We start from the raw sequence: 7,860 nt of genomic DNA, 5'->3' as shown, positions 1-7,860 counted from the left end.
GCAAATTGTAAGTGTTCGATTTAGACCTGTCATGGATTTACAGAAGCAAACCCCTCAGGTGCTTTAGCCCTGGCACAGAGCTAGTGGCTTTCCCCAATTTAACATGGAATTAAAGGGACTGACATTCCAATTGGAATGGAGCATTTGTCGGTGACTAAAAGGGGCTTTTGCACCGGAGGAATGTTTTAATAGTTCCTGTAACTATTGGCGGAATTTCTCGCTTTTTAGTTACAGGAACACCTTTTGGGGCGACAAATTAAACTCCTACTTCAGAGTAGGGTCTAACCCAACTATGAGTGACGTATGCCATATGAAACACAGACACCTGCCATTTTTAAAAAGCTGTGTAAACACACAATTTATGTGAACTTACTCCATGAACATGAAAAACAGCGATAAGACATAAATATACAGAAAGCCAATGTTGACTGCATTTACTGTCGCCTTTGTCTGCAAGTTGTCATAGCAGATTGTTGGCCAGTTTCACAGACTAAAATGCACGTTTGAGATATGTGACCCTGGATCACAAAACCAGTCACGAGTCGCACGGGTGTATTTGTAGGCAATAGCCAACAATACATTGAATGGGTCAAAATTATCGATTTTTATTTTATGCCAAAAATCATTAGGATATTAAGTAAAGATCATGTTCCATGAAGATATTTTGTAAATTTCCTACCGTAAAATATGTAAAACATTTATTTGTGTGAGTGAATGCTGCTCAATCGTGAACATAAATGAACAACTTTAAAGGAGATTTTCTCAATGTTTCGATTGTTTTGCCCCCTCAGATTCCAGATATCCAAATAGTTGTATCTCGGCCAAATATTGTCATATCCTAACAAGCCATACATCAATGGAAATCTTATTTATTCAGCTTTCAGATTATGTATAAATCTAATGACCCATTTGACTGGTTTTGGGGTCCAGGGTCACAACTTGCTTCCATTGTTCACACCAGTAATGTTTCACTTCTTTTTCTAAGGCACATTTATAAACGCTACTTAAATGTCCTAATTGAACTACGGCCTAATCCTGGCTTAATCTAAACCCTGTCTGTGAAACCAGGCCTGTGTTTCTTAGCCCTCCTTTTTGCTCTTTCAATCTCATAACATATACGTCTACATTCCGTCTGTTATCACGAAACCCACGACACAACATAAACACAGCTCCAATCACAGCGTCCTTCATCCTCCAGTTTGTGGACGTTGTTGAATATCAAACTTAAATGTCGTCACCGTTGGTCGACTTACGTCACTTCAGAGTTCCTACTGACAGTATGAATGCAACCAAGGAAACGGCCCTATAGGGGAACATTTAGTTCTCGGGGGACCGCCCTGGTGACTAGTTCCCATAAATGAGTCACAACAACCTGGTGCGAAAGCCCCTTAAAAATAGGGTTAAATGAACCATTGCTCTGTGGACTATGCAGATTTTGTATATGCATTGGACTATGCAGATATTTCTCATTTTCAAGATGGTTATGTGAATTCACAGCGCTGACCAACAGAAACCTGCTTCAATCTGGTCTCTGTTTTCGTCTGTACGTCACTAGATTAACAGTAGACAATGGGCCTTTTTTGCCTACAGAATTGTAACTGACCTTTCATTAATGTACTTGACATTACGTACTGCACTTTAAATGAATAATTCACTTCAAAATGAAAATTCTGCCATCATTTACTCACCCTCAAGTTGTTTCAAACCTGTACACTCTCAGAAAAAAAGGGTACAAAAGCTGTCACTGGGACAGTACCCTTCAAAAGGGTTCTAACATTTAGGTACTAATATGTACACTTTTGGTACCAATATGTACCTTTGAGGGACTAATATGCACTTTTGAAAAGGTACCGCCACAGTGACAACTTTTGTACCTTGTTTTCTGAGAGTGTGAGTTTCTGAGGTTCTTTTGCTGAACACAAAAGAAGATGTTTTGAAGAATGTGGGTAACCAGACAGTTGATGGACCTCATTGACTTCCATACAGTAGGGAAAAAACACTATAGAAGTCAATGGGGTCCATCAACTGTTTGGTTACCGACTCTTTTTGAGATCAATTATCTCATTTTGCTCAGACCTCCCTAAACTACTTCTCCCTCCCCGTCCACGTTCCCGGCGCTCCTGGCTGGCGGCAGTACCTGGTCGGCTGTCAGGCTGGATCGAGTGTTGACCGCTGTCACGCTGAGAGATGCGCTCTGATGGCCTGTCAGAAGGAGTGATGAACACAAGGTAGAGTCGCACGGACAGGTGCACACTGCAGATCAAAAGGCAGGAATAATTTGTAGGTGTTTTGTGAACCCTACAGTCCTCTACTGACTCTAAGAGAATCTTTACATGAAACTCCAGACATGTGTTTATTTCTGCTGCATAATTACAACAGAACATATATGTGACCCTGGACCACAAAATCAGTCACATGGGTAAATTTTTTTAAAATTGAGATGTATACATCACACGGCAGCTGAATAAATACGCTCTCCATTGATGTATGGTTTGTTAGGATAGGACAATATTTGTCCGAGATACAACTATTTGAACATCTGGAATCTGAGGGTGCAAAAAAATCGAAACATTGAGAAAATCTCCTTTAAAGTTGTTCATTTATGTTCGCGATTGTGCTGCATTCACTCACAAAAATAAATGTTTTATATATTTACGGTAGGAAATTTACAAAATATCTTCATGGAACATGATCTTTACTTAATATCCTAATGATTTTTGTCATAAAAGAAAAATGGATCATTTTGACACAATGTTGTTGGCTATTGCCACAAATATACCCGTGCGACTCGTGACTGGTTTTGTGATCCAGGGTCACATATCAAGATCAATCATTTGCGTGTACATTTCATAAAACAGATAGTTCTGGCTTGAAGGAGATGCTTTCTGCGTCCTATATTGAGTCAATAACTAAGTCAGATACTTTAAAACGGATCGCAACCTACGGAACGCACACCAACACTGGCACGCCGAGGGTTAATCGCTGACACGTGAGCAAAACCGAGAGAGGTTTTTTATGTATATATCATTTAGATAAAGTACCTCGTATCTGCATACAGATCTACATTTTGAGGTAATCTCTCCTCATAGGAACACAGCTTGTTTTATTAAGTTAGGATATTAATGGTAAAGTGTGAGAATTAAAGTGTCCATGAAAGTGCACAGATCATGACGTATCACACAAGGTAAGTCAGTTTGACTGACAGCTTAGAGTTTGTTCTGCTGGATTTGTTGCGCTTAGCTTTGAGATAAAAAGAAAAGAGTTACTGCTATACGTTTCTGAGATATTCAGCCAAGTATATAGAGTCGGTGATGTGCAAACTCTGTTCACATGTAGAGTTCAGAAGTGTCACACTGGATAGGCTATCTGTTATTCAAAGTCTCATTTAAACCTGAAAACAAAATGGATTAAATAACAAAAAAAATCAAATAAATTCTTCATGCACTATTTCTATGTTAATAATCAAATAAGCAAGTTTGTGATTGATCAAGTTTTATCATTTGGTTTACTGTATAATGTGTAAATCTTACAATTTAGCCGTTATGAAATATTAAAATATGATTATGGAACAGTGCTTAACTAGGAAACTTAAAAATGGCACTTCATGACAAAAAGGTTGCCGACCCCTGGTTTAAAACACACACTAGCCAAATGCAGTAGCCTACGTTTAAAATATATAAAGCTTTCACATAAGTTGTGTGAAAATAATAATCCCTTTTGTTGTTTTGTAAGCTTGTTTCCTGGAAGGAAACATCTATAGTATAGAAACCTTTTGCTATACGCCAGCAATTCTATTTTTAGTTTGTTTTTGTTTTTTTACAATTTAAGAATTGTGCATAAGATTTTAAAAAATAAGCTTGTGTTTTTTAAGCTTGTTGTAGCTCTATACATAATATATATCACTACTGTGAAAAAAAAAAAGTGTTTATTGTATTTAATTATACACTGCCCGACCAAAAAAAAAAAAGTTGCTGAGTCTATGATTAGATCAATATTGCAGTGATTATTATATGTTTATGTTATATGTTTGGCAACAGTTCTTCTAACCCTAATTGGAGTGTGTAGCTTTTCATTTCTTAAACAGCCATGTAGGAAGACACATCATGGCCATATTCCAGGATGACAATGTCAAGATTCCTCAGGCTCAAACTGTGAAGGAATAGTTGGGAGGAGCATGAAGAATCATTTTCACACATCAATTGTCATCTTTGAGTCCAGAGCTTTCATTGAAAGTGTTTGGGATGTGCTGGAGGAGACTTTACAGAGTGTTGGACTCTTGCATTGTCAATACAAGATCTTGACCAAAAGGTGATGGAAATAATTGTTATTTCCATCAAGAGCTGCATAATTTTTTGTTCAAAATCTTGTAAGGCCCATGAAATGGCATAAAAACACTTAAACTCACAGCATCTTGCATGCTATTAACGATTGTCTGTAGTGCACTAGACCAAAAAAACACTTTTAATTAGTTTTTGTTGCCAAAGTTAAATGCTTACCAAATATGCTGTAAACTGTTGACCTCTGCATGCGCCCTTGACCTCAGTGGTCCTGCAGGGCTTCAGAAGCTCCACAAACACTGAGACTCGGAGTGAGGGAGGCTCGTGCCGAGCGCCTGAAACCCCCTTTAGCTGCTTAATTACATTTTCCACTTTTCCACACTCACATTACGCTTTCATTCAACCGGACAGAATGGACGCTCCAAAGGAGCAAACCCCGCAGAGGAGCTCTGCCTCCAGAGGACTCTCCTTCCTATCCAGAAGACATGTGTAAAGCTGGATATATGGAGGGAATGAATCTCCGTGTTATAGGAAACTGGACAGGGTCATGGTAACACTCAATGTATCGTCTGTTTGTGCGGTGGAAAGAATGTCACTCGCTTTGTCTGCCTCACCTCTCCTGATCTTTATATGTTTATTATTGGGTGTTATACAAGGGCAGGTGGAGACAGGTGAAGTTCAACTCGTGTACCGACAGGTCATGCGCGTCGAGATGGAGTCAGCACGGGTTGTTCTCTTCAGGATTGACAGCAGGCCTTTACATCATGAAGTGATGATGCAAGACATAACGGAAAATTAGACAATATGATCACTTATTTATTGCATCACCTCTTCATGATGCATTTTACCGCACCACAGCTTGGGTTATTTCATAAAGTACCATGCAAAGATCACATCTGACTCATGCATCTGATCTGTAAGAGTAAGGAAACCCGGAAATAACAGAGTTTCAAGCCTAAATGCTGATCCACAGCTTCCATCGCTCATAAAACACTCAGTATAGTAATAGCTTATGCTGTTTCTAGGCAAATTGTATAACTTTGAACTTGTTAACTCCTTGCTATAAAATGTCAGATTGTAAAATATATACTCTGTCATCATGGCTGGGACAAAAGTTTAAGGCTGCATCAGAGTCGCTTCTCACACTAGTGGCTGAGATGGGTCAGAGATGACATTATGTATTACATGTTTTATGTGCCATTGAGTCTTTATTTAGAGCAGACACAAAGGCTGCTTAAAGTCCCCTTTTAGTCAATAATATAATAATAATCACCAAAATGACATATTAAATATGAAAATATTTGTCATGCCTTAAAATAGCTTGAATGTCGACACCCTTGCCTCATTTAGTATACACGGTTCTATGAATATGCAAATGAGCCCCGCCTCCACTCACTCACACCAGCTCATTGATCTGATTGGTTACAAGGTAGCTTGTGACGTCAGAAACACCAAACTGTGTTTTTGAGACTGTCTTTGGTTCACTGGAGTTTTAAAGAGAAAATACTCAGCAATGGTGTCGACTTATGAATTTGCACATGGTTTGTCTTAAAGGATATTAAAAACATCACATAGACATATAAACCACATTAAAAGCTTGATTTAACCACAGGAAGACTTTAAGAACAGCTTAAATTCATTTCAATTCTTTAATTCAGTTTTTTTAATAAATAAATAACAATTTATAATCCGTAGTTTACATATCAGGAACTAGCAAAAAAGATGAGATTTAATGAAGTAACTCTTTATTAACATTTGTTGAGTGTTGCCTATAATGACAATACAGAACTGCTTCTCTCACACAATTGCTTAAATACATCAAGCATATCTACATTTTAAACCACGAGGACTCGTTTGTTTTTCAGCTCCTCCTCATGAAAGGACAATCGCAGTTAATTTGTAACAAATTTGACTCGAACAATTAAGTTCATTCCATTCTGAGGCAATGTTTACCAAAAGTTTCCTCACATGTTTGCCAGTAAACCAGTATTACAATTTTGTAAGAGCTGACAAATTCTTATCAGGGAGGTTTGTTGTAGAGTGTATTTGTCCTATTTAAGTGGTGTGACATTCGGTGTCTAGCACACTGAGGAGATGCAGACAGGTTTACAGGAACCTTATCAGCTCAGACAGCGACCGCTGGTCAAACAAACACATTCGCATTCCAAGAGCTTGCTCCTCATCTCCATGCCCATTCATACTTCTCGTAAATCTACCAGAGCAAAGCCCACTGCCGTTCCGAAGCGATTGCGTTCAGCGCCTGTGATGAAAAGCCCTCGGAAAGCGACACCTGACAAAATAATTTGCCAAACGAGAGGTGTAAAGGATGTTCAGACTGTCAGATATACCTCTGCATCTTTCCTCTACTGCCCTCTCGGAACAAGTGCTCGCTGTGATGGGTCATATTTGCCTTGGCCAAACACCCAAGGTTTACGGGAAGACCCTTTCGTAATATAAATCTTTCTGTCCATCTTTAAAGTCCCCCCACCTCTCTTATTTCTGCTCCATTCGTTAAGTTCTTCCACTATACGCTCCTGCTTTCCAACTCCCTCTGTTTTTAAGTGGCCATCACTTTGTTTTGTCGCTCTTTGTTTTGAGTCAGCCACGCGTTTGTGACGCATTTCCTTCCATTGTAGCAGGAACCGATTCTTGTAGTAATAACTCTCTCAGAACCACGGTCAAAGCCACAGTTTGTGTTTGTGTATGGGTAAATAAAAACCAGTTTTTTAAGACAACCTGCTGCCATAAACAGTCCTTGTTAGCGTTATAAACGGAGAGCATTGTTCAGTAACGGGTGAAGGGCTTGATATTGAAAAGAATGCTTGCATACATCACATTCCTGCTTGCTGAAATAGGTCCTGTCCTCTTGGTTATAGACAGCAGGTAGTGGAAATATAAGTAAAAGAATGCCTCATTCCGTGACAGCTCTGAGTCAGTTGAAGACTAGGCCGTAGGATTTCTCCATTCACAAACACATAAACAAGAAAATGAATGTGAAGTTGCCTAGCTAGAATTTGAGTCTTTCACACAGCATTCATTGTTCTCAGCTCTCCTAGTGATTTATGAAGATATGCTGCTCTCTGTGTTCGCCATATAAATAATCCTCAAAATAATAATGAACTCTTCAGTATTTTTGCGATAATATGTTGTCTTGTACCCTTGTGTGTCCTTAACCCTCTGGTACTGTTACCAGACATGACCTAATATTCTTTTTAATTACAATGAAATGATTGTACTATATTTTTGTTAAATAATATTTTTATTTTATTTAATATTTTGTATTCTTAGGGGATTTTAAGGTAGCCTACTAAATTATATGTATGCAGTAATTATAATCCATGTATTCCCCTTTTGAGCATGGACCTAAATCTTGAATGCTTTGGATCACAGATTTAAGATTGGCCAGTTTAAAGATGACACTTGAAAGATTATTGCTGAAGTGAAAAAAGTTTTTTTTTAAAGTGAACTTGAAAAAAAGTTATACAATTGAACATTAAATGTTTTGAAAAATTTTCAATTTTTTTTAATGAAATATATATTTTGTGAGAAAATCAAGCAAAGATATATATCTAAACAAGCTGTG

The sequence above is a fragment of the Leuciscus leuciscus genome (assembly GCF_965113295.1).
Source record: "Leuciscus leuciscus genome assembly, chromosome: 17".
NCBI lineage: Eukaryota > Metazoa > Chordata > Actinopteri > Cypriniformes > Leuciscidae > Leuciscus > Leuciscus leuciscus.
Note: the sequence above shows the minus strand (reverse complement) of the source record.